We start from the raw sequence: 27,555 nt of genomic DNA on the forward strand, positions 1-27,555 counted from the left end.
ACTAGATAACAATCCTATCAGCTCTGGTCTTCCTGGGCAAGTGCATCAGAGTTTTCAGTTAACAAAACTTATATTTTGTACCCAGGAGCTCTAGAATGCTTGGAATTGCTGGAGTTGCGTGAGTTTCACCCTGCGTTATGGCTACATTCTGCATAGAGAATCTGTGGCGAATGACGCTCCTGAATCCAAAGCACATTTGATCAAAGGATTTCTAACCCTGCGTTCAACCTCCACCCATCGGTTCCGCTCTTTCCTTTTGGGCCATTCATCGCAGGAAGCACAAGACGAGAGCCTTCTGGGTGCGTGAAAATGTATTGAGCTGGGTCCTGTAACGGGGCATTTACTTGGGAGGTTTTCTGGTGACCTTTTTAGCAAGAGTCATATCTGAGACTGTGACAATATCTGAGATAACACAAGAAGAAAACGTCGAGGGGATGCTCTCCTCATCCGGATAAAGTGACATGGACAGTGACATGGGAAGCCACCGAGATGAGCCAATGGCACTGAGGGTGACAGGATACGGTTGTTTCTATCTCACACTGTGAGCGCTTAGCGCGTTCAGCAGTGGAACTAATTATACTGAGAGGCAAATCAAAGGAAGATAATTATCTGATAAAAATATTAACGATAAGGTTCCACACATTAGAGTACACCGTACTATAATCCCCGTGCAAGACACACACACCCAGAGCGAAATCTACTATGAGTCTGGGTCTGCATATGGTAAAGGCTAACAGCTAAAAAGCTGCTAAAATCCCACAATTTAATCTCATTCCCCATGATAAATGGACCATCCTGCCTCCATATCCCATTTTTGTCCTTTATTCCAGAAGATAAATTTCCTTTTGATGGGGGAATAGCATGGATTCGAGGGTTATAAAGAGCCAAATTTCATCCAAGTCATTAAACTGGACAACTCCCAGCTGGTCCTAAATACCACTCTGATCGTGTTTCAGGACCTGGACATGTCAATCACTCTACCTTTCCCCCAGGGATGGGAAAGGGGCATGCCAGGGTCACCAAAGGGTGACTGGAGGAGAATTGGTTCTGGTCCCCTATAGCATAGTGAAGGCGAACTAACAATGTATAAAAATAGCTGGAATAATTGCCAATATATGGAAATGATTAGCGTTTGAGGTTAGAAGTGTTGATTGGGCAGATTTGCCCATTACATATTGTATACATGCATTAGATTGGTCATCACACCCTATCCTATAAATATGTACAAATATTTTTGTCTCAACCAAAAAAAAATTTAAATTATTTTGGGGAGTCAGCTGGTTAAAAAAATCCTTCAAAATAGAGCGTTAACACGCTAGGATTCGGAAACTTTTCTGGAAATGTCTGATAAAAATACTTACGGACACACTCGAAGACAAATGCACAAGGATGCTCACGGCAGCACTTCATATAGAACCAGAAATAGGGAGAGCTTTAAGTGGCTTTCAGTGGGGGAGTAATTGTGACTTCACAGGCTCCCTCTAGTCCTACGCTTTCGTGTGGCTCATTACTCGGGGAAAACCGTTAGCAGTCCTGGAATAAAACGTTGTTAGGGATAATTTTGGCGGGGATTCTGTTGCTCTAATTTCTGTTGAGTTTCTAGTTGATATACAGAGAAATGACTTTCACTGTGGCAGTTTTACACGGGTGCCTGTGTGGGTGTGCGTGTGCACGCATGCGCACGCATGCGCGCGCATGTGCGTGTGCGTCCGATGATGTCATTCCTTGTGTTTCATCTTCTTCCTTCTCTCGCTGCTCTCCCTCCTTATACCATAGTCCTCTCTTCTGCTTTCATGACCTATAAAGCTACCAGTAAGATAACATTCAATAAAGCTCTGACCAAGCTATACAATCTATATTTATACCTACCTACATTTACATCACATATATCTATCTCTCCTCTGTATATATTGTTTTTACCCAAACCAAATCTCTGTGTGCTCCTACATGCATGAAAGCACACACGTGGCATGCGGAAATTCAAAAAGAGTCAGGGAGGGGAGGATCATAGCGAAGGATAAAGGACAACAGTCGCTCTTCACTTTGAAAATTCTGCATTGTTTGAAACTTTTATAAGGGTCCCAACAATACCTTTGTGAGCTTAAAAATAACTTTTCAAAAAAAAGTGTCAGATAATGTGAAATCTTGCAGGGTTCATAAAGATCATATACTCATCTTATAAAGATCATACTTGTCTTTTATTTAAGAAGAAGAAAACTTCAGCCCTGCCTGGGCCAAGAACATCAATGCCCTCGCACCCTCCACCCCCCTTAGGCTTTCCTCTCACTGTGCTCCTTTCAAACTACCAGACTCTGTATTGTTTGCTTTCAGCCCATTTGCCAAGGCTGTTTTCTTAGGGACAGCGGCGCCTTATTTGACAAGCGCCGTACCTCACAATGCATTTAACTGATACAGTTCATAGAACGAGCACATCCAACATAGTATGAGATATCACAAATTATGAAAAAGATCTGTCCACAGTTAGTTTCCCCAAGCAAGCAGATTTCACACATTTTCAATCCAGATTTCCCTGTAGCCTGGGTAAGTGTATGCATACTGGTAATGCGTGTGCTCACTGCCGGAGTGAGAGAGGTGCTTAGACAACATTGCACTGTGAAGGGTCTCTGAGATAGGAATCATGCCCCACATGTTTCAGGGAGCATCAAACTATCTTTAGAGGCTGTGCTCCAACAAATGTGGATGAGATGTACACTTAATTCCTATAAACCAAAGGACAAACCCAATCCTGAGGATGTTCGAGAAAAGGGCAAGCTGGGGAAGACTTAATTAAAAGGTATAACTTTGACTTTTTAAAACCTACTTTTAATAATGATTCTTCAATGCTTGAACCTCCCTTTTAGCCCATCACCCACCAGATCTAATGGAAAAGAAAGGATATGGGGGAAATAGACCTGTTTAGGAATGGTTTGTTCGATGAGCAACTCCCATCTGTGTTGTCTGGAAATTGGCAGTTCAGTTCATAGGTTAACAGTGGTAGCTGGATCCACTTGCAAACACTTCACGGATACACCAGCAGTCTTGTTCACAGGAATTCTGCTCTGGTCTCACCTCTGCCATAGTCACTGCCCATCCTTGTGAACATGTAAGTGGGAGGGGAATACATGCATCGGTTTCAGATCCATGGAGCTGTCCCTGATGGACAGACCACCATATTCATGTCTAATGAACAAATGGCCAACATGGGCCTACACTCCCATCCAGACAAAGTTTTCATTAGCGCACACACATTAGGGCATTCCGTAGGTTGCACTCTGCAGACCCATGGGGTCTTGTGACTGCTGTCACCATCTTGAACTTCCTACTGATTGTTTCACAGAGAACACATGACTATCTCATATCCTGGTGGTAAGTAATAGCTGTCTAATTGGATTTTAGGCTTGCTCAACAGAAAAGAAATGATGACTGGGACTGGAAACCTAGCTGACTGCCGGGGCTAGTGAGACTATAAACCTTGTAGGAGATTTACAATTACTACTTTCATAAACAAGCATGAGTCTTAACTTCATTCTGAATATTTATCATCAGACACACAGGTAAACACAGCTCTCACCCCTCATCAAAGAAGCTTCTCTTTGCAACAGACAGAGACAATTAAAGAAAAAACACAACTGGTCAAAATAAAAACAGCTCATGAGGACCTTAGCCCCGGTGGGTAGGTCTACAATACAACTCTGGTACCAAAGGCTCAGGAAGCATTATGGAAGACAGGGGAGAAAGGTGGTAGGAACCAGAGGATCTGGAAGTCTGCTATGAGATTATGCTTTTAGAAATGACAGGGAAGCTATGCATGTGGAATCTCAACAAATGGGGACCTAAATAAGACTCAAACAATGACAATACCAATAGACCTGCTATTGTGGAAGGAGGAAGGAATTCTCACAGGGCCACAACCCTATGTCCACAAAGGACTGCAGACAACTAATGATAGCTGAGAAAGGAAGAATGAGATGAGTCCCTAATTGGTTATCCAATACCCTGTGTTCAGTCCTGAAGTTACACACACACACACACACACACACACACACACACACACACACACACACAAGCAACTTAGATGGACTCAGCAGATTGTACTTATATATTTATGTATATACCTACATGTATATATATGTGTGTATATACATATAGAGAGAGAGACTGAATTTCAGAAGAAGGGTTGGAGGAAAGAAAGGAAAAGAGATTGATGTGATGGCATTTCAATTAAAAATAAAAATGTGAAAAGAAAGCAAAAGGCTATTCAAAATTTATCTAAATAGATTATGTCGTAACTTTAATTTCATCAGAATACTATATATACAGAATTTACTGTCAAATAGCATTTCAAAATATATGGAAAATATCTCCTTTCTTGCCCTTTATATGCCCGAATTCCATAATTCTGAGACACTTTAAGTCATTTTACTAACATTTACTTCCACCTTGCAAGGGACATTCTTATTACTTATTATTTTTTCTAATTTTGATAATATCTGTTAACTTTCCATATAAAGGACTCATAGGAACTCTTGTACAGAAAATGCCATAGGTTTCCACTTCCATATATAACTATAGACATCCCTTTCACATGTTCTCCTCACAAAACTATATGACAATACCCAGTTATGATTAGATGTTTATATTATAACTGTGCAAGTTTTGTTCACAGCAGCAGTACCCACTTTATGGTTTTTTCCTTTCTTTCATAACTCTTTGTTTTTCTTGGGAGTTATATACTGCCTTGTTTCTACATTTGTCCCATCTTCTATGTTCCTATCATAACACTTCTGTCAGATTCCCTAGCTATCTGCCTCCTATCACCCAGGTTTCTGCTTCAGCATCTAGGAAATTTCTTTCACTGTTCCCTGCAAGAGATTCTCCATTCCTGGACACCATGGGTTTGCTGAGGAAGGAAGAGTATTGTGTGGTAGAGGATCTCATCGAGGTGGCGAATGTGACATCCTAGGTCTTGCATACTTCAAGACGTCTTCATTTAATCTTCACGTTTGATTCATCTTTCTGTGGGAACAGAATTTGCAATCGAATAGTTCCTCCCTGTTCTTCTGAGGCATTGCTTTAACCATCTCACCTCTGGCATTGCTGTGGAGAAGCCCATAGAAGACTTTGATTCTTCATCCTGTGTTAGTAACTTGTTTCTGAAAGCTTTTCTGAAAGTTTTAGGGTTCCTCACTAAGTGGATCTCACACACCTTTGTTTCTGAAAATTTTCTTATCCTTCACTTTTTTTGTGTGTCTGCTGTCCCCACATCTAAGGTTCCTTTGACTGAATTTTCCAGAAACTAAACAGCTTCTCTTTTGATACTGGATAATGTAGTTACCTAACTACCTAACTATTCTAAATACTTTTCACCAGGTCTTGCTCTCTCTCTCTCTCTCTCTCTCTCTCTCTCTCTCTCTCTCTCTGTCTCTCTCTCTCTGACTCTGTCTCTCTCTCTCTCTCTCTCTCTCTCTCTCTCTTACACACACACACACACACACACACACACACACACACACACACACACACAGGAAGAGACTTCGAAACATCAGTTCTGTTGTAAGAACAATTCTAAATGTTGAAAATACTACAGTAAAGACTCCTGTACCCCCACCCCCTACTGAAATTATGTACCAGGAGAAGGCAGACAATAAATAACAAGTAATATTACAAATAGTAGTCAAGTGTTCTGATGAAGAACTCAGCAGATTAAGTCAGATGGCAGTTTCTGAAAAGCAGAATCCCTATCTTTACTAATAGAGAGTAGCAAGGTGACATTTGAACAGATATCTGTTAGGTGTGAAGAAATCACACGTTTTGTGTCTATTTGAGGAATATTTGGTGTCATTGAAGGAGCAACACAACACATGTAGAGGTCTTAGGTCTTCAAGAACAGCAAAGAAACCAGTGTGGTTGGGTAGCAGGAGGCAGAGGCAGAGGCAGAGGCAGGGTGATTGAAATGAATTGTCAAGTCAGAGGAGACTTCAAAGACGATTTGAAAACATCGTCTCTTAAAGTTGACGATGATGATAAGTTGGGAGGGCTTTGAGTTGAGGAATGATGCTATCTGATTATGTTTTGATAGCGTGAGGGAAATTAGGCAGGAGAAATGGTCTACTAGGTGATCTGTCAGTTGGCCACTACAGTATTTTAAGTAAGAAATAACCCATTTGAGTGACTGTGGCAGGGATGATGTAGCTAAGAAGGGCTTCTTCTTGTGTACACCGGATTCTGAAGTATTGTTTTATGTCAATAAGGCTTACTAATGGGCTAGATCTGAGACAGGAGAGGGTAAGATACAAGGATGAATTGCATGTTTTTGTTGAGATAATGGAGTACATAAGCAATTGTGTATAAGAAAGAATAGATCCCATGCAACTTTAACCCAGTCTCCCCAGATAGAAACATCTTTAAAAAACTATAGTGCACAACCACACCCAGGAGGTCTATTAGACTTTCATGAAACCAAAACAGAGAAGATTCTCCTCTTTACAGGATCTTCACGATGCTTCGGTAGAGTCCACCTACTTCCCTCTCATCTCACTGCTAGTCCTGATGTACTCCTGGCAGTCACTGACCTGCTCTGCAGTTTTATAAGTCTGTTCCTGCAACAAGGTTATACGGGTGAAATCAAAATCAATCATTTGTGGATTGACTTTTCCCACTCAGGGGTAATTTCCTGTAAGTTCATTAAAGCACACATCAGTAGTTTTACCCTTTTATATATTTAAGTGTGTGTGTGTGTGTGTGTGTGTGTGTGTGTGTGTCTGTCTGTCTGTCTGTCTGTCTGTCTGTCTGTCCAAGTGTGCCAAAGAGTGGTTGTGAAGGTCAAAGGACAACTTTTCAGTCAGTTTTCTCCTTCCTCCATGGTTGTTCTAAGGACTGAACTTTGGTTGTCAGGCATGACAGCAAGAACCTTTACCTACTCGGCCATCGTGCTGATCCCACTTTTTATTTTTGAATACAGTTTTACCTCTTTGGTTCCAGTGACTATGTTCTAAGAACCCCACTGGATGCCTGAAGTTGTGGATAATACTGAACCCGCTATATTTTATGTATTTTTCATATAGATACATAGTCAGAAAAAATTAATGTGTACAATGGACACAGTAAGAGATTAAGAACAACTACAAAGTCATCATAGCAATATATTGTGAAACAAAGAAAAAGTTGTGTCGTGACCCCTAAGGCTAAGAGAAGCCTCCTGTGTTTCAGGCACAGCTACTCCAGGTTTTAGGGCTCTAAAGGGTAACGTGGTGGAAATGCTCTTGTCCTCATGGAGTGCACGCCCTGCTGTAGGAGGTGGGGCAGGGAAGAAATGATTGAATAATTGAAAAGGAAGTATAGTTTAAAAGGTAGGAGGAGCATGAGGCCAATGACATTTGAAAACCATTTAGCTTTCACAGACACAACTATTTCACCTTGACAACTTAAGGCATGGAGGCAGAAGAGATAGGTAGACAGGAAGTAGACATTGCATCTGTTACCTAAAACCAGGAAGAAGATACAGAGGACTTGTGCGTTCTTCTAAGACTGCCACACAGACTGCTGCAGTCTTAAGATGTTCCCAGCACAACCATGTTAGAGGTGAGACATTTCAGGGATTACTAGGCCATAGAATTCTGCTGTCCAGAGTGGATCAAGGTCACTGTCATGGGAGTGTATTAGTTATTGTAGACATGGGATCCTGATCAAAGGGTGGTGTTGGCCTCATTCCCTTCTCTCTTTTCTTCATGCTCATGAAGCTAAGGCAGCAAGATGCTTGACAAACTTGGACCCCTTCCACCTTGACCTTTCCAGACCACAGACCTGCAATGAGTACGTCTCTGTTCTTTATATATCACATATATATATATACATATATATATATATCCCATCTTTACAGCACGAAAGAGAATGAGACACTTCCTTAAGATCAGTGTTAGAAAGACAGAAGACAGAGGAAAGTCGTGTCACAGAATTTACAAATGAAAAAAAATACATTGCATAATATATATTATACACTTACGTTATATAAATATACAATGTACATTTATCTTATATAAATATATCGTATATTTATATATTATTTTATTTAGCTATACATAAATATGAAGTTTGGAGATAACTAAATGGATCTGAAAAACATACTGAGCCTTGAGGTAACGCAGACCCAGAAAGGCAAATGTCCCATGTTCTTACCCATATGTGGACTCTAGCATTGAATCTGTAATGTATTTAATGTGGAGTATCGGCAGAAGCCAGGAAACTAGAAAGAAAAGCCTGGTGGGGAGAGAGAAGAAGATCTTAAAGGAGGGGGATAGGAGACTGGTGACATGAAGGGAAAGTGGAAGGAACAGTGGAGAGAGATAGTTAACTGAGAAGGATGGGACGGTAGGGGGAAGGAGAGAGTGTGGCAATTAACATTAAGGATGTTTGGGGTCTGGAGAGATGGCCCAGATGATAAGAGCTCTGACTGCTCTCCCAGAGGTCCTGAGTTCAATTCCCAGCAACCACACGGTGCTTCACAACCATCTGTAATGGGATCTGATGCCCTCTTCTGGTGTGTCTGTCTGAAGATAGCGACAGTGTATTCTTATTCATAAAATAACCAAATCTTCTTTTTAAAAGGATGTTCAGAAGAGCCATATGAAAACCTATTGTTTTATAAGCATCCCATATTTTATATATGGATATATAAAAGTTTAATTGGAGTTAACCTATATAAGTATAATGTTCCTCCCAGAAGTCAAATGTTGCCAAATAAACAACCAGGTTCTAAGTGTGGGATTCCTCTCTCCAGTTTATTGGTAAGACCCTAGAATACACCACTTGGCCACAGGAAATGGGAAAATCAAGTTGTTACTGACTGGAAGCTTCTTCCCTGCTGGAAGGAATGATAAGATGCTATGCAGTCCACTGAGGGAGAAAAGTTCTCACCAATCTTACCCAGCTATGTGGACTCTGTGAGCTATAGTATTGGCTAGCATGACAGGGTACACCCATGGGGTATAATAGTGGCATGGATGTCCTGTGGTTGGAGTAACCAACCACTCTCTGGTTGGAATTAAACAAATGCCTGCTACTGTAAACATGACCTATGGCTGGGGAGTTCATAGGATTCAGGGGTGAATTTACTTCTAATGCATTGCTAAATGGACATAGGATTAAACTGCCCTCTAAATACATGTTTCAGAGGAGCACAGCTCTTAGACCTCGTCATCAGAGCTTATTTGCATAGTAGATGGTGGTTAGCTCCAAAACTTAGAACTGATCAACGTTCAGAGAATCTGTGGAGTTCTCAGCCATAAATGGAACATCTATGCAATGACCAATGTCCTTCAGCTCAGGGGCCATCACGGATGAAGGGACAGGAAGGTCTCAAGAGCCAGAGGTTGGAAAAGAATGAGACTGAAAAGTGTCTTCTGGACATGTCGAAGTCATGAACTCATAGCAACCGTGGTTGCCTGTACATGACCACGCCAGTCAACATTCCAGCATAGAGAGTGGAGAGAAGTTCAAAGGTTCTGCTCCGACTGAGGAACTGTTAACAGTTGATGGCTCCTCTAGTAAGGCTGTACCAGCTGGGGACCAAGCATTCCAATTCTTGAATCTACTATGGGTCTCTCAAAATAGATGTGCGTATATGCTTCCATATAGGATAGGTGTGTGTGTGTGTGTGTGTGTGTGTGTGTGTGTGTGTGTTGTTCTTTAGAGGCTAGACTAATGTATAATGTAGTAAAGCACTGAATAGCACAAGCTTCAGAACAGTAGTTACCTCTAGTCATAAAGGCAGACGGATGTAAATAAGTGTGAATTGTAGGTTCCTTGATCAATTCAAGAGGTAAGTGTTGATTGATATAATAGTTGCTTTTTTAAAAAAAAGGAGCATGAGCAAGAATCAGAGCCTTCATGAACGAAAAGTCCAATTTTGTGCAGCACAGGCCTCCAAAGAAACGTTACAAGATAAAGCAAAGTCACGGGAGCAGGGCTATGGCTAAGTGGAGAAAAACTGAATCTGTGTGGGATAAGCTCAGAGGCGAACAGTCCTGAGTCAACTAGTTTCTCTGTGACACACAGTATGACCAGTGATTTGGTGTGCGAGAGGCCGGTCTAGGGTGAGCTTGCTTGCGCTGTCTGCTCCAGGCTGTTAAAGTTAGTGTCAGAGAATGTTCCCACGGCAACAGGGAACCGTCCAGGACAGGGTGTGGCAATACCATTCATGCTCTAAGGATCCTATGTTCATTTTCTTCCGGATGCCGTAATAAACTATTCCTGATGGACGGTCTCAACCACCAGATATTTTCTCACGGGTCTAGAATATGGATGTCCAACATGTCTCCTTGGCTTCCAGATTTCTGTCACCTTCCTGGGTCTTCACATATGTCCATGGTGTCTCTCTTGTAAGGACACCAGTCAGACTGAACCAGGACCATACCTAATGTCCCCCTTTTGACTCATAATCTCAGTAAAGGCCATACCTTCAGTCTGGTACTGAAATACCAGTCTGGGATTACCTCAGAATTTTAAGCATTTTAAGGTAACATAGTTTAACCAGTAATAGATTCAAAGAAGAGAAGCCTTCAGCCCCAGGAGAGCTGATCTGACGAGAAGACAGTTTTGCATGCCATAGGTTAAGGTTAACACATACCCAGGCAGTTCTGACCCACTACTCCAGGGTCAACATGACTTCCAGCAGGTATTCAAGAACTGCGCATGAGAACTGCCTAGAATCAAACCACTGGACCAAAGTCTGGCATAACTGTCCTCAATCACTGATTTCACGATCATAGTCACAGTGGAGAAAACAGACCCCAAACCTCCAGGCATCATAGAGTCAGAGGATGAGGGTCTAGCATCACTCTCCCCTGACTAATAGCCGGGGGCATAACAGTTCCACCTGTGTCCACATAAATGGTAAGAATTAGTGCATCTGTATGTAGACACATTTCCTGAGTTACACATTTTCTAGGACGTACCATAAAGTTCAGCATTCTACACCCAAAGTTCAGATTCTGTGGTAACTGAATGTTCGTATCACGTTGACTAGACCCCAGCATTCAGTTCTTCCAATGATGTTTGTGTGAATCTCTCTGGATGAGGGTAACATGTAAATCAGTAGGCTGAATGTGGTAGCTTGTCCATCCATGGGTTGGCCCCATCCATCAACAGAAGACCTGACTAGGACAAAGGGCTCCGGGAGGAGCATTCGCCATCTTTGTTTGTCTTTGAGGGAGGACATCCGTTTCTCTCTTAGCAGGATATTACAAGACTAATCCTCGTAAAACAATCTCTCTCTCTCTCTCTCTCTCTCTCTCTCTCTCTCTCTCTCTCTCTCTCTCTCTCTCTCTCTTCCCCCCCTTCTCTCTCACATCCCACCCCTCCCTCTTTCCTGTGTGTATCTTGTATTGATCCTATTTCTCTCAAGAGCACATCCTAAGACAAACTCCCACCTTATAGATTTTTTCATGTGTATTGATAAACTATCCACATACCTTGTTAGCTCAATGAAAAAAATAAAGAAAGAGTAATTTGTAAAAAAGAAAAAAAGCCATTTGATTGCTACTAATCTGGCCGAGGGTTTAATCATCATATTTAAATGAAAATGACAGTCTATTCTCTACCCCAGATTTTCTTTTATTCAGGATGGGATTTGTTTTATTTTGTTTTGTTTTCCTGAAAAAGTTGAGTTGTACTTACTGAGTAATGGGCTGGTGTTTTCTGGTCCTCTATTGTGTTCCAGACTCCTTTGTATCACAATAGGACCTTTCTAAGCATTCCCTTATTGAGAGCCTCTTGTACCTTTTGGGGATGGATGAATCCTTGGACCAGAAGGGAATCTGTCCCTTTGCTGTGCCGGCTGGGCTGAATCCCTGAGGAGACAGTGCAGCATGTGACTTGCCAGGACTCCTCCTGATTCTCCTCTCCAGGTCCCTGCAGTTGTTGGGTTTAGAGGGCAGCACAGAAACCCATCTAGGGTTCCATTTTCTGAGGATCCCTCAATGACTGTCTGAGCCCTGTGGGTGTCAGAACCCCTAGGTGAGCGTTCAGCCTTAATCACAGTTCTCCTCGGTAGCATTTAGGAAGGGAGTTGATGAATTTAACAAGAAACACATGTTTTCATTTAAATTACAATTAGCAATTAGAGAGTTAAGTGTGCCCTGGATAGAATGCATAATCGTCATAGAGTCTGTGGTGAGGCTTCTTTACTCTTGAAATCCTGCCTTTATGCTTTTATGCTTTATGATTTTAGAGCAGATTCACACAGAAGTGAGAGGGAGAGGTCCTAGCTGAATATAGGTGCCAGGCTGGAGCCCTACCCCGTCTTCAGGAGAATGTAAAACATGGGAGAGGAAATATTTAACTCATCCTCTTGGCAGTCTGACTTGCCGCATTTGCTGGCAAGGGCTGCATTAGAAATTATACACCTCCTAGCAATGGTAGCTCGCATCTGCCCACTTACTGTTTGGTATAGCTTTTTTTTTTTTTTTCTGAAAATCCACAAAAAGAGTGGGCAGCTCATCATCTCCCTTTATGTCTTCTGAAATATTATAGAGTGAAATTAATATTTATTTCTGCTTTTAATTTTGTTTTGTTTTCTTTTTTTAAAAAGGGGGAAGCCAAGGTACTAAAATGTACTTGAAGCTTAAGTCAGGTGTAGTCCAGATGTCAGAGATTCTGGGTAATTGGAAACTCAAAGAAGAAATCCACAGGGCGAATGACCATCGCACACCCATCCGTAAAAGGTTCTTTCAGCAAAAACAGGTTGGCAGTTAGAGTGAAGTCGTAGCAACAAAGCAGGTCTTGGCGAAGAACCGCCCCACCCCACCTCCATAGGCAAAGTAAAATTAACCAAACGAAATTGCCCCTTGGGTGGAGTAAGGAACAGAGCCAAGGCAAGGAACTGCACGAACTTGCAGACCTGCGTGCATAACTCCCTGGCATCATCTAAGAACTGGGGCACTTTCTAAATTTTAGCAAACCAGACATGGGTGACGGAGGCTGCTCCCCAGGGTTCTGTCAGGAACCTGAGGCTTTTGGTGGTGCTTAGAGAGGCTGGCATAAAGGCACACAGCCACCTATTACTGAAGACGCCAGAGAGAATAACTTCCGTGTCTCTTTAACACAGGGGGGCTGCTGGGGGCAGAGGAATCACACGGTCTTTTTATGCTATTCGCTCTGTGTTTTATTTTAGTTTGTCTTACAGCCACGAAGACCCTGTCACTTACGACAGTCCAAATTGATTCCTTTTCCTTGTTTGCTAGGGCTCAGTAAATGTTTCTTGAACAACGTATAGGAATAATAAGAACGAAATAACTTTCCCTGTCTGTCCTCACCAGGGAAAAGAACATGGCTGAGGGGACACTACTGTTGGGTTCAAGTGCACAGCTCCACCACAGGGCGAAAGTTCTTAGGGACACCCGGCAGCCAGGTTCTACTCCCCCTGCCCGGCGCTGTTTTTCATCTCCTGCACTTGTTTGTCTTGAGCGCCTGAGACAGAGAGTAAATTTTCCTTGACACTCTGACAGCCCTCGTGGCACATCTGCATAAAGATGGAAATTTATTTTGTTCATTATGACTGCCTCGGATAGCACGGGGCTTTATTTCACTCCCACAGACTAGTTCTGTTTTCATAAATTATCCAGTATGCTCCTCCTAGCCTAAATGGCCGGCCATCTTCGGAGAGGACTGGTAAATAACCTCCGCCCTGCCACCACTTCTTCACTCTGGTTATTTCTGTGTCATAAAAGTTATGACATATCAGACAGAAGAAGGATCAAGAAGGCTTCTAATAAATACTTTTCAACAAGCTCCAGACAAATCTAATAACAGAGCCTCGGACGCTTCTAAGAATCCTCTAAAGGCATCTGCAGTCCCGAGAGCTCAAAGGCAGATGGACATACCTGTCTGTGGAAACTAGCGACTCTTTCTGCTACAAGCATTTTGTATTGTGGATAGGGATGGGAGCTTTGTTTTGCTCACTTACAAACCAGCCAGCTCTGTAGTGATCTTTGGGCTCTTCATAATGGCTCTCCCCGCTGATTTTTTTTTAAACATAAGGGATAGGAATAGAAGCATCCTATAAGTAGAAAAAAAAAAGCGCCGCAGTATTCTGCACAACCCTTGCAGGCGCTCCATCAAGTGCTACATTCTTCCTCCTCTTGCGTTCATTTATCTCTTCCTTGGGATTTGGCACCAAACCCAGCCTTAGAACCCAGGTTGTATCTTCAAACGGATGATCCACAGCTCAAGCCGCACTTGGGAGGATTTCCCAGCATTGTCTAAATGAAATAGGTGTCTTTCTCGAGGCCTGGAAAGGTTTGATGACGTGAGGAGAGTCGAGCATCAGAAACCGGAAGAGGCGAGGCTGTGAAACCTGCCAGCAAACTTGCTCCGTTTCCCCATTTACAGGAGACGCCTTGGAAACAGAGACAATATTGGGATCCTCTGAGGAGACAGATGTCATGTATCCGATGAGATCTGAGCAGGGCAAAGAACCACGACACTGGTTCATGTTCTCTGACGACAACCAGAGTTGTCCAAATTCCTCAGATTGCTCAAGACTTGTTGTATTTCGGAACATTAGGGGACTACTAGACAATAGGTTCTTGGGGTTCCGAGATGAGTGAGAAAGGGACTAAGGGGTAAGGAAAGGAATCTACAGCCGCGCTTCTTGCTCTACAATGACCACCATTCTCATGCTTCTCCATCTGACCTGTCCTATCGTGTTTTACATCAGCCGAGAGATGTTATGAGACCACGAAAGCCCTGAGCAAGGCTGGCTGGGCCACGAGGCATACAGGGCCACCTCTCAGGTAACAGTTAGCTGGAGCCATTTGGAGTCTTGACTTCTCCTAGGTGTTGCCCTGGAGCTGGGCGCCTTTCTTAGCCACCCTTGGCTGCCCTCCCTTCTTCTATTCTCTAGCCCCTCCGATGTACACAACGGTGGACTCCTCTAACTTACCCAATCGAAGCCTGCATGTCAGGATGGGGGGAGGTGGCTCACTGGGTCATTTGCTTGTGTGAGGATCTGAGTTTGGATCTCCAGAGCCTACTATCAACAGGGTGGTGTATATGTATATGTATATGTATATGTATATGTATATGTATATGTATATGTATATGTGTATGTGTATGTGTATGTGTATGTGTATGTGTATGTGTATGTGTATGTGTATGTGTATGTGTATGTGTATGTGTATGTGTATATGTATATGTATATGTATATGTATATGTATATGTATATGTATATGTATATGTATATGTATATGTGTATATATACGAATATATTACAGTGAGATGGGAGGCAAAGATAGAATTCCAAAAGCTCACGGGCCCGGCCAGCTTGGCATCTGAGAGATACTATCTCAAACAAGGTAGAAGGAAAATACAGATACCTGAGACTGTCCTCCTACCTAGGCAAGTGAATGAATGCCTGTACTCACACATGAAGAATGTACACACACACACACACACACACACACACACACACACACACACGAGAGAAAGAGGGAGAGAGAGAGGGAGAGAGAGAGAGAGAGAGAGAGAGAGAGAGAGAGAGAGAGAGATTTAAAAAGATTCCTAGGACAGACTTAAGCACAGACTTGCAGCACAGTAAAATGTGCTAACTCTGTCAGAACCGGAGATCACTAAGATTCATAAAGATTTGCAACAATGAGTAAGTCAGACAGACGACGGGCAGAGGAGGGTGGTGTTTAGAAATGAGAGCAGAAAAAAATATTTATGTTCTTTATTCCTTTCTGAAATTACAGAAGGAGAAACTAATAATAATAGTAAATTTCTCAAGCTCATCCCATTAAATCCCAGCTATCTCAGATACCGGGTTTGACACTTTCATATGTTTTCATTGAGTCTTCATAACTTTGTGAAACAAATAGCATTTCCCTATTATTACAAGGTCGGGTACAGATAGAAGTTGCTTTTATTTTCTTTTCCAACAAAGTATACCATGTCAGGAATTTGGGATATATCTTCATTACACTTTTACAGCCGTACAGGGTGTGTCAAATTATACCCACTTTACAGGTAGGGAGACTGAGGCAGCGGTTCTATTTCAGAAGAATGCAAAAGAGATTAAGGGATCCTGAGTACAAAATTGGGAGAGAGCAAGGTCATAGCGCTGGAAAGTCAGTTGTGAGCTGAGGCTTTTGGACCTTGCTTCCCTTTGGGTGTCTTTCCGAAAGATTCTCTGAACCAATAGTCATGGTATCCTCCAATGGTTGTCATATGAAAGAAATGGGGGAGTGGGGGGGCATAAAGGAGGGGAGTTCATTTCACCAAAGCCCCAAAACACAGTCCTCATTAATTAGGTACAAGGAAAAGGCAAACGAATGCTAAGTGGGACATTTTATTTTTAGCTCTCGCTCTGACTGCTCTGCACTCCCCATGGTCTGGCAGCAATGATGCTACTTTCTAAAGATGCTGTATAATTTCCTTTCTTCCTCGTTGAACAGCATTTGTTGAGGGTCTACATGGGCACACCATTCCCGTGGACTAGGACGGTAATTGCCGGCTAATGAGTGTACACACTCGCACGTGTCTGGGGTCTCAGAGTCCTCAGGTACCAGACCGAATGTTCTGAAGAGTAAGTACTGGGAATCCCATGCCTGGTGTGCAGGCTGAGCCATCTGGCCTTGCTCAGCCAGAAAAGCAGGCAGAACAGGGTCCTTTTCCTTCTTCACTGTGCACCCGTCTCCCTAAAGAAATGCAACACTGGCTTATTTGTCTCCCCCAAACCACAGCCAGAAATAGAAGGAAAAAGTTTTCATCTTTTGCAGCTTCCCAGTCCTCGTCCTTCTCCCAGTTAATACCAAAGCTTCAGTTGTCCTGGAAACCTCAGTGCTGATCTATCCCAAGAGTCCAACTTCAAGGAAAGCCCATCCTGGGGCCATTTAGCTCTACCTAAGAGAAAGGAGGGTTCTCTTCTCCAGCAAGCCCTGGGGCAGGGCTGTTATCTGAGGAGCATCACTGGAGGCGGTTGGCCTCTCCCCTTTTCATGGTAGACTTTCTCTGGTTAGGGGCAGGAGGTCTTTGGCCTCCTGGTGCTTGGGAGGTGAGGTGAGCTGGTGATTCCCATTGTGGATGCTTGAAACTGTGAACATCAGAGGACCCACTCTGTCTGCCTGTCACCCGACGCTGCTCACCTCTGACAGAAAGGTGCTGAGCTTTGAGGACCAGTCTTTATGAAACTACACCTTCCCTCTTCCCCCCCCCCCCTTATTCATAGTATAAATGTCTTGAGGGACAGTCCAGACACTCTATCTCTCTTTAAGAAGAGCAATCAAACACAGAGACACAAACAAGTGGCTGCACAATGTGGGGCTTACAGATCCCACAAGCACAGACGTAATTGGTATCAAAAGTAATGTGGAAGGAAATGTTCTCTTCTAAGCATGTGCAGATTCTTTTCGCTTGCTGTTACTCCTTAAACATACAGTGTAATGACTGTTTATATTATATTTACCATACATGTATGCATATTTACTCTACACATTTACCTATGCATGTGTTAGGCGTTGCAAGTAATCCAGATAACAATTGTGCAGTGTGGGAGAGGAGCTGGAGAGGCGGCTCGGCAGGTAAGAGCTCAGACTCTTCTGGTAGAGGACCTGAGTTCAGTTCTTGGTGCCTGTATTGGGTAAGGATTTAATGGCCTCTTCTATCTCCTATAGCCACATGTACAACACTCACCCCCACACACATAGACACACACACACACACACACACACGCACACACACGTGCACACACACGTGCACACACACACATGCACACACACATACACACGTGCACACACACATGCACACACACGTGCACACACACATACATACACATGAATATAAAAATCTTTGAAACATGCTGAAGGATGTAGGTAGATTCTATGCAAATATTGTGACATTTTCTTTGAGCGACCTGAACGTGTATGGATTAGAGTATCCTCTGGGGTCTTGAAACTAAACCACTAGAGGTATGAGGGATTCAGTACTTGTTTATCACGACATAAAACTTAATTGGAAGTAATCATTTGCTTAAATAATCTCAGTTCATCCCTGGGAAGACACAATGTGTTTTTCTTTCAAACTTTACCGACTTTACTTCCCAAAGCCCCATCGTTACAAGCGAACCAGGAAAAATGGACCGTTTTCCCCCCTAAGGTGTAACTGCCTCTTTGCATGAACCTCAAATGTATTCAGGAATTTTGCAGTCTTTCCTGGTTAAATCGGCCACATTACTAGTGATTTTGAGCGAACTCCAAAGCTAACTCCTCGCTGTGGTAGCTAGCTTTCAAGATGGTGCACAACGAGCCTTGCCTTAGTTAGCATCAAGGTTGTCTGTGCCAATTGTAGTGTATGACAAGAGTCATGGTGTGGAACTTCTGGGACTGAAACACTTTTGCTTTCTCCTTGCTTTTTGGCATCACTTTCCCTGCAGGAAGACAGCTGTCATGTCACGAAGATGTGCAGCAGCTCAAGAAATCGAGCTTCCTTGTCAACAGTTAGCACAGGCTTAGAAAGCAAGTGCCTTCCAGATGGATCTTCCAGTGCTGGGAAGCCTCCGGGTAGCTGTCACTGTGACTCTGAAATTTCTGACTCACAGAAACTGTAAGAAGCAATAAATAGGTATTGCTGTTTTAAGCCACGGAATGTTGGATAATTTGTTACACAGCAATGGGTGACTACTACACCCTCTCAACTATTTCTGTCTCACGTCTCCCTTCTTTCTATAATGTCTGGTGTACATGTTCAGGAGTTTGTGTGATCTTGGTGATAAAGGAGAGAGGTCTCAGGTCTGTTTGTCACCCTTGGGATATGTCTTTGGTGATTCAGACATGGGTGGATATGGTTAGACCTGATCAACGGACTGGTTTCTCCTGATAAGGACGTTGTTAGTGATTTTTGTCCTCCATGATCGACAGAGGGGAGAACTTCCATATGCAGTCTCTTGAGAAAACACCTGGGCTTCTTGGAGGTGAGCCTTGATGGGTGCGTCAGAGGCAATGGCCCAAAGAAAGAAGAGGCAACCTGTGGATTTCATTCTCTAGGATGACAAGAGTGAGATCCTCACAAGAGAAGCAATAAACGAAAGGAAAGGTTCGAGGATTTTGTGCTCTCCCCGTACATCAGAGGATGGGCTTCATGTATCTTTCAATACCCAGCAGTCTCAAGAATAGAGTAGACATGCATGTGCTTGCACAACCAAAACACAGCCAGGAAGTATAATTTTAGGTCTCTAAAGCCTTGGTAATGTTCCTCTATCTATCTTAGAGAGTCTGCTGTACCCAGAGCAGGCCTAAGCTGAACTCACAGGCAACCTTGTGTAGATGGTGGGAGGTACATTTCTATACCTGGCTTTCTGAGAATGGACAAGAAGTTGGCCTAGGACTCAGGGAAGGAGAAGCCTTTAACACAAATTCACTCTGGTCCTCAGATCCTCAGGAAAGGCCAGTTAAGAGAGGGAAAATGACAGTATCAGGCCTATCTGGTAGCTGAGTGGGGGCATTAAGGAAGAAAATGTTTGCCTGGAATAACAGTTTTATGGAATGTTCTCCAACTCACCTGGGGTGCTTAGAGTAATGAGATTACTGGCTAACAGATACTTCTGGAACCTTGCTGTTTGGGTCTGTGTCTAGATCTGCCATTGACTTAGTTGTGACTTTATGTGAATTACTTAATCTCTCTATGCCTGTTTGATCATCTATAAAATTATTTGACCAACATATATTGTGGGCAAATGAAATGGCTCATCAGGTAAAGGTGCTTGGTATGCAAACCTGATGAGCTGAGTTGTTAAGTCATTGGATCAATGGCAGAGAGAGAGATCTGATTGCCCAAGGTTGTCTTTTGACTTCTGCATGCATGTCTGACATATGTGCACCCCTTCTCTCTCTCTCTCTCTCTCTCTCTCTCTCTCTCTCTCTCTCTCTCTCCGTCTGTCACACACACACACACACACACACACACACACACACACACACACAGAGTACTTTGCTACTCATAGGAAGGGGCAAATGAGGTGATTCAGTTAGATTGGAAGAGTGCCTGGCACAGAGCTAGTGACTCCTTTTGTAATTAATGGGGTAGTCTGTCTTAAGGCATTTAGTATTGATGATAGGATAAGAGAAAGCAATAGTCAAACATGGGAGCCTCAATTCCTAAATAAAGAATTCTAGACAACTGAAATTGGGGAAACTAGTCTTCCCCTGGGAACGAGCTCCCTTAATTGATATATATATATGTGTGTGTGTGTATACATTTATGTATGTATGTATATATGTGTATATGTGTATATATGTAAACAATGAAAAAAAAAGGCCATGGATTTGAGAAGGAGGGGAGATTGGGAGTTGAAGAAAGAAAGAAAACGTGGGAGCCCTGGGTTTTCTAGGGTTCTCTGTCTGATGCTATGAACTTGAACATTTCTGTTAAGCCTTCTGTGTCCTCAGAGGTTTCACAGGCAAAAGGCAGACGTTAATGAGGCACAATAATGTCTCTTCCAGGTTGGGGATTTAGCTCAGTGGTAGAGCACTTGCCTAGCAAACACAAGGCCCTGGGCTCGGTCCCCAGCTCCGAAAAAAAAGAAAAAAAATAATGTCTCTTCCAGATTCAGTGACAAGCCTTAAGGAAGGGAACATGTACACATAAAACACACTCAGCAGAAAAGCCTGTTGCTTGAGTCAGAACTTGGAAAGAGCTGACTGCTTTCGTGGCTACCACCACGATATGGGGTGGATCCTCAGCTTTCTAAAGCAAAGCCCGTGGTAGCCTTCATTGAGGGCTGAAACGGGACTCTTGCTCTGAAACTCCTAGGAAACTGTGGGCTCTTAAGGCACGAGTTCAGATGAACAGTCAACATCTATAATCCACGCACAAGGTACCCAGGGCCCGTCACTGCTGTAAACAGCTAATGGCGTTGTGCTGAGTTCTTGCGTAACTCGGTATCAGATGCTCCTGCTGGGAATTCAGTCTAGCCCCGCCTGGGTTGTTAAACCAAAGCACAGCCCATGCTACATGCACAACGTTGAGTCTAAAACGTGACTGGCCTCAAGGGAGACCCGCCCCAGGCATTTGGAACCCCCTAATTTGATTCCAAGTAGTGATGACAGACCTGTTTCTGCTGGCCCTGGCTCTCCTACCACACACTGGTGTTGTCAACATGGGCTGAAGTCCGTTTTGTGATTTCTTCCAGAGTCACTTCAGCACAACAGTGGAGGTTATCCCTAAAGAGGCAGGTGAAATTCAAGGATTAGTTGTAGTCACAAATGCGGAAGAGGGTCAGCATACACAGGGAATCACACGGGAGGATATCAGGGGAAGAAGGAGAGAGGGCAGGAGGAAAGGAAGGGGGAGGAGCTTGTCATCCAGTTAGTTCCAAGGGATGTGTGTGTGTGTGTGTGTGTGTGTGTGTGTGTTGGGGCATAGGGGGGAGGTCAAGGAGCAATACACAAGCAGAAGGAAAAAGTGTGAGTGGGTTTTACTCATAGGTTAAAACAGTACCGTAGGAGGACTTGAGTCATGGACTAGCCTGATCATACACAGTGCACACCCCGTGTCTGGGTAGGTGCTCAAAGACTGTCGGAGGCAGCAGAGACATGTGACATTTGAAAACCTGACAATACAAAGTGTCACCACGCCTGGCAGGTGTGCGTCTGCTTCCTTTTGACACTCCCCCTTCTAGGAACATTTTGCTCTGCCGGGACAGTGTAGGCAAGGCGGAGGAAGTGTAGGTTGGAAGGGGAGAAAGAATGCTTTGCCAGCTACCAATGCTCAGAGCTACAGTGTGAACTCTCTGAAGCTGGACCGAGTGATCGGAGGAGAAGCGAGCTAGAGATCTGAGACTCCCAGCCTCGGTGAGAGCTGGAGAACGGAAGGGTTGGCTGCAGAAGTTCTCTTCCTAAGGGAGAACGGAAGCCAAAGGTGGCTCGGAGACAGCGTCCCTCTCTTTTCACATCCGGGAGCTTTCCCTTGAAGTCAGAAACTGAGTTTGCCCCAAACACTTCTGGGACTCCTACGTATCTACCTGTATCTATCCATCCATTTATTTATTTGCTCCCCACCCCAGCATCCTGTTCTGGAAACTTGTCTGGTTCAGCGTTTCAGCGACTTGGTTAAGTATCTTGTAAGGAAATCATTTCTAATAAAGCTGGTGTGCTCCGGTTTATCGTTTCTAAGTGAGGGTCAGGATTTAGTTCGCTGTGTTAAACTCTCCGCGCTGCGTGTGATTTGTCAAGCTTTGTCAGGAACAAAAAGTTCCGGGATGTGCAAAGCAGGACTGCTTGGTTTCCATGGAGATACTGCTAGTTGGGCTATGGAAATCCTGAAAAGGCCAGAGGATGACTGACAATACAAGGATTTAGCGGCTGATCTGAAGAGCCAAACTGAATTAATGAGATTTTTTCACAGCAAGGCTAACAACGTATGGCTCGTAGGCCCCCGTTTTTTCCCAGCTGCAATCTTGGAAAACAGACATGGAAAGATTTAATTGCTGATAAAAACAGCAACAACATAAAGACTCTAACGTTATTTTAACTTACACCATTTTAAGGGTGCAATAAAAAAAGTGTTCCTTCCCCCCAGCATTCGGTCCTGTTATAGTACACTTAGGGTAGTAGTTACCCTTCATCGGCATGGAGATGGGACATTCCACGGTACTTATTATATCGCGCAGTTAATTCCCACATACTGTGAACACATTAACTGTTCTAAGTAGGTTATCTGGCCTCCCGTTCAGAGCCAAGGGAGAAGTACCACGTCACCAGCGTTATCTCTCCTGGGGCGATATTAATTATTTATTATAGGCTGCTGATGTAAACTGTTATCTCTGACAGGTCACGGTTTGTACATGTGTCTATTCAGTGCTCTGGGATTTGGGACTCGAGGTGTGAGTAGCAATCTGTGTGGTTTGGGAGTATAAGGCTTGATGTTGCTGCTGCTGTTGGTGGGCACTAAGACAACGGGGGCTTAGAAAAGTCTGTCTGCCACCCTGGTCAGGTAGCAATTGCTAACTGGGACTCTTGCAAGAATTGATGCTATAGCCCCTCTCCCAGCTCCTGATACTATTACAATAACAACAGCAACAACTATCATTATCATTATTACTATTATTATTATTATTATTATTATTATTACTATATTTAAGCAATTATGAGTTGGTCTCTGGGCTTAGAAAAATGCACGTGATCAGTAAGGTTAGTCTTTAATTTTTAATGTGTTCTCTGTGAAAATTCTTCACCAAACGCCAGTATCTGTCACCTCTAGAAACGACGCCATGCGTTGCGTTGCGTTGCGAGCGGTGGCGCACAGTACGGGCCAGGCAATGCACTGCGCACTGCTCTTTCTTGCTGCTCCACACAGGGCGCATGCCCATCTGTTCTTAGGAGCCGGAAGACCACGGCGATGCTGCAGCTGAATCATCCACAGGAGAAGCGTGTGCTGAGGGCATTCCCCGGATTCCTGTACAGTAGGCTAATCCACTTAAATCTCACTGCTGGCTTCCCTGGGCGGGAGTTTCCCAGTCTCTTTTGATTTAGTGGTTTGTAAACTCTACAATTAAGTGCTTTTGGCCTGCTTATTACTGTCCCCCTATTCCCTAAATGATTTTACGAAGAAGGAATCAGGGAAATTGAAATAGGAGTCAGCATGCCTTCAGTTTTTAAATGTGTTGCTCTTTCTTCCCCTTTGCCTTCTACATTATCATATTAATTTATTTAAATGACCGAGTATGCCCCCTCCGATTTGCCGATCTAGCATCTGGACTGATCTCAAATTTATGCCGGTCCCCGATTATGTCTTTCCGATCCCACTTAGAACCTAAGCGTCTACTGCTGGTCGTGTTCTCAGAAGGGTCTGGGGAGAACAAAGATGGAATCAATCGAGTTGCCTTGGCCTTGGGACCTGCTTGTGACATATTTAGCTGTGCGGCAAAGTCTCTTAGCCTTTCTGGCATGATGCCCTCTTCAGGAAGTAAAGGTTAGATGTATAGAAAGTTCCTACCTGCCTGTGCATAGTAGACACTCAACGAATTATGACAATGACCACCGTTTACATTAGACTGCCTATTTGCTCAGCGGTGACCTGTTTGGGAGCGCTTTATTAACGGCCATTTGACATGTGTTTTTGTGGCATCTCTACTTAGCGTGGCCTCTTGAAGTTGAGAGCCCAGGTTTTCCATACAGTTTGAAATCGCCCACTGCATTTATCCTCCGCTGTGCTCTGCCTGTTTCCCTGCCTCTTAAAAAATGCATATTGTCATCATCGTTATGCCCAAACTCGTTCCACATGTATAAACAAATCCCACACTCTCTTGTTATTTTGTGCTGCCTTGGCAGGCGCAAAAGGTGCTCAGGTACTCAGGGGTAAGCGATATAGGCTGTTGTTTTCTTTGCTCCCCCCACCCCGTGTGTGTGTGTGTGTGTGTGTGTGTGTGTGTGTGTGTGTATGTATGTGTGTATGTGTGTGTGTGTGTTTGTGTGTATACACACATACTTGTGTGTAAACACATGCTATGTGGAAGCCAGAGACTGATGTCAGGTATCTTCCTCAGTAGCTCTCCACCTGATTTTTTGAGACAAAATCTCACTGAACCTCACCTGGACAACCGGGCACTTGTCTATCATCTGGATAAGCCAGCGAGCTGCCCCCACAGTGTCCCTCATCCCAGTGCTGGAGTACAGGTGTGTGCCTATAATGCGGGCTTGCTATGTGGGTGCTGGAGAGCCAGCGTCTCATGCATGTGCGGCGAATACTTTACGGACTGAGCCATCAACAGAACTCCGGTCCTCTGCAAGGGCAATATGTGCTCTTGAACACTGGGCCATCTCTCCAGTTTGCCTCTTCTTCTAAAGCTTCTAAGTCGAATTCCCAGCCACTCTGAGCTCTGAGCTCTGAAGAGAGGACCAATGCTAACCAGTACAGACTTCTGTGAAGGAGGCAGGCAGAGGTTAGGCTCCATCATGGTGTGTCTGCCTGACCTAGTTAACATCACAACCATAGGGACCTCAGTCCCCTCATTAGCACAATGATATCAGCATCTCTCCTGTATGATATGAGGTTTCTGTAACAGATTGAATGATGCTGTAAGTTCAGGAGAAATGCCTGCCTATTATCAGGTGTTCAGAGAGCTTGCTGGATCATAACTTTGACCGTTATTGTTTTGAACTGAGATTGTCACACTAGAAAAATTAGGGAATTGCATGTCCAATTACCATCTCAGATTAATTTGTTCTTCTGGTCTTTGATGCTTCATCCAAGGCTTCCCTCTACAAATAGATATTGAGGGCCTGAGTGTACTATGGCTATGTTTTACAATGGTCACCTAAACTAGAACTCAGTACTGGTAAATTCCTAGCTGGAGCTGTGACAAGGAATAAGGTCCTCAGAAATCCATAGGCCAACCCCACCAAAGGAATAGCTGACATTCCATAGTGAATGTGGGCAGTGTCTTTCCTAATCACGCGCCCGCCTGGTGCCATGTGGCGTCCTAGGTAGTCCAACTCTGTACCTTAAATCAGAGTCTATTGATGCTCGTCTGTAACAAAAAGAAACTCCCTCACAGACAGGGAAACTCCCTGGTGGAATTGGGGTCTTAAAGTTAGGATGTGGTTTCAGTGTGGGACTGGGGTAAAGGAAAAGCATTGTTTGTACCTCGATGATGTGAAGACTAAGGCTGAAGCATTCTAGGGCTGTTTAGAAGGAGTGGTGCCATTTGTCCATGTTGAGGTACTATGCTCTTTGAAGTAGATTATTATGGGGTTGATAGGTCAGGATGGGATTTCTAGACCAAAGGCAGCCAGTCGACTAAGCCCAATTAGACACAATGAGAGAAGAAGCCAGTAGCTTCATGGGTTTAGCAGAGCCAGTGTTTGAGAGAATTGTAAGAGCAAGGAAGAGAGGAGGGAGAAGGGAGGGAGAGAGGAAGGGAGAGAGAGGGAGAGAGAAAGAGAGAGAGAGAGAGAGAGAAAGAGAGAAAGAGACTGTGTGCAGTCATGCCCTGAAAATATTATTATACCCAGAAATAAATAGTTCCCAACTTTTAAATAACGTTTATAATAAAATACTGCTATAACATTTTTGTCATTGCTTGTTGCTTTTACTGTGAGCTAAAGTTTATCATGATTGGGTAGATTCCCGTGTCTGTGGAATGTTTTGGAATGTACCCCACAAGGATAAGGAAGGGTTGCCACACCGGGAGATATTTCTGCTCATCTGCACTGGCTTCTGAGAGTTCCCACCTATGTCACTCACTCAAACCATCTCTTCATCCTTAAATTACTGCCTCTCCCCTCCCCACCCATAGTCTGTTTGTCCTTCTTTCTAGTTCCTCATAACCCCACATGCTTGTAACAATGTGTTGCATACATCGAGGAGGCAAACCCATGAACTCTGCATCCTTCCAAGGTGACCTCAAGGTTCCACTGTCTTACTCCACACCCTGGCTCAATGCTAGAGTTGGGAAAATGAGCTATCCCCACCTTCTCGGCATGTACTACAGGTCCATGGGAAAATGTTATCTAATTTAGAATAGTGTGTTAACTCCAATTGTTCTATTCTAAAGATTTATAACTGAGAAAATTACCTAGCATCTTTAAGATTCACCTCACTTCTACAGAACGGGGAAGGGAGGGCTCTCTCTCAAACTTTGGCCTCTCTCCTTACCCTATTCTTATCTTCTTATACTTTAATTTTTGATGCCACAGTTTAACTTCTTCCACTCTTTTTGTTCTCTGCTAGACAAAGAAGTAAACAGAAACCCAATCATCAGATAAACCAGTCAGCACTAATGGATGTTAATGATGATTTAAAGAGTTCGCCTCTCAAGGGGAGGTGCATTTTAATAAGTAAATTCAATTTCTTAGCTCAAAAATTATCAGACGTCTGGTGCCTCTCAGACTCTAAATACCTGTGGATTTAATCCTTTAACCTAGAGGTTCCCCAAACATTCGCTCGTAAGGAGTTCCATAGCCAAATATAAATTTAAACTGTGGCAAGCCAAGTTCTGTCTCTGCTTAATGCACAACATAAGAATCTAGATTAGTTTAGTTCTCATTCTTGAAGGAATGGTAGGATATGCAAAGTACATGAGACAGCAATATTCAGGACAGCTCACCAGGCAACAAGGCACAGCAGTCCTTGAGAACTGTCAAGGGGGAGTCTGATGAGCATTTCAGCTTTCTGCTAAAGAAAACCTCCAGGCCGTGGACATCCGCAAAGATCCCACAGGAGTACACAACAGAATACAGATCAATGTGTGAATCTGAGAAAACTAACTGGGAGGGGCAGAGGGGAACAGCAGTTTAAGTAATAAAAGATCACCTTCTTCTCCAGTGTCCAGCCAAGTAATATAACCCTCATCAAGAAGTCTTTTTGTAACAGATGGAGATCATTACAGAAAAACCACAACCCACCAAAGCATAGCTGCATGGACCCCACTCTCAATGGATTTATCTACACAACACAACTCCTGCACCCCAGGCTCAAGGATCATTGCTGCAGAGGGGTGGAAAGATAGTAAGAGCCAAAGGAACTGGAGTGCAGTTTGAAGCTGTGTCTCCTAGGCATGTCAGAAGC

This window comes from Rattus norvegicus, chromosome 17 (assembly GCF_021556685.1).
Source record: "Rattus norvegicus strain SHRSP/BbbUtx chromosome 17, alternate assembly SHRSP_T2T, whole genome shotgun sequence".
NCBI classification, from domain to species: domain Eukaryota; kingdom Metazoa; phylum Chordata; class Mammalia; order Rodentia; family Muridae; genus Rattus; species Rattus norvegicus.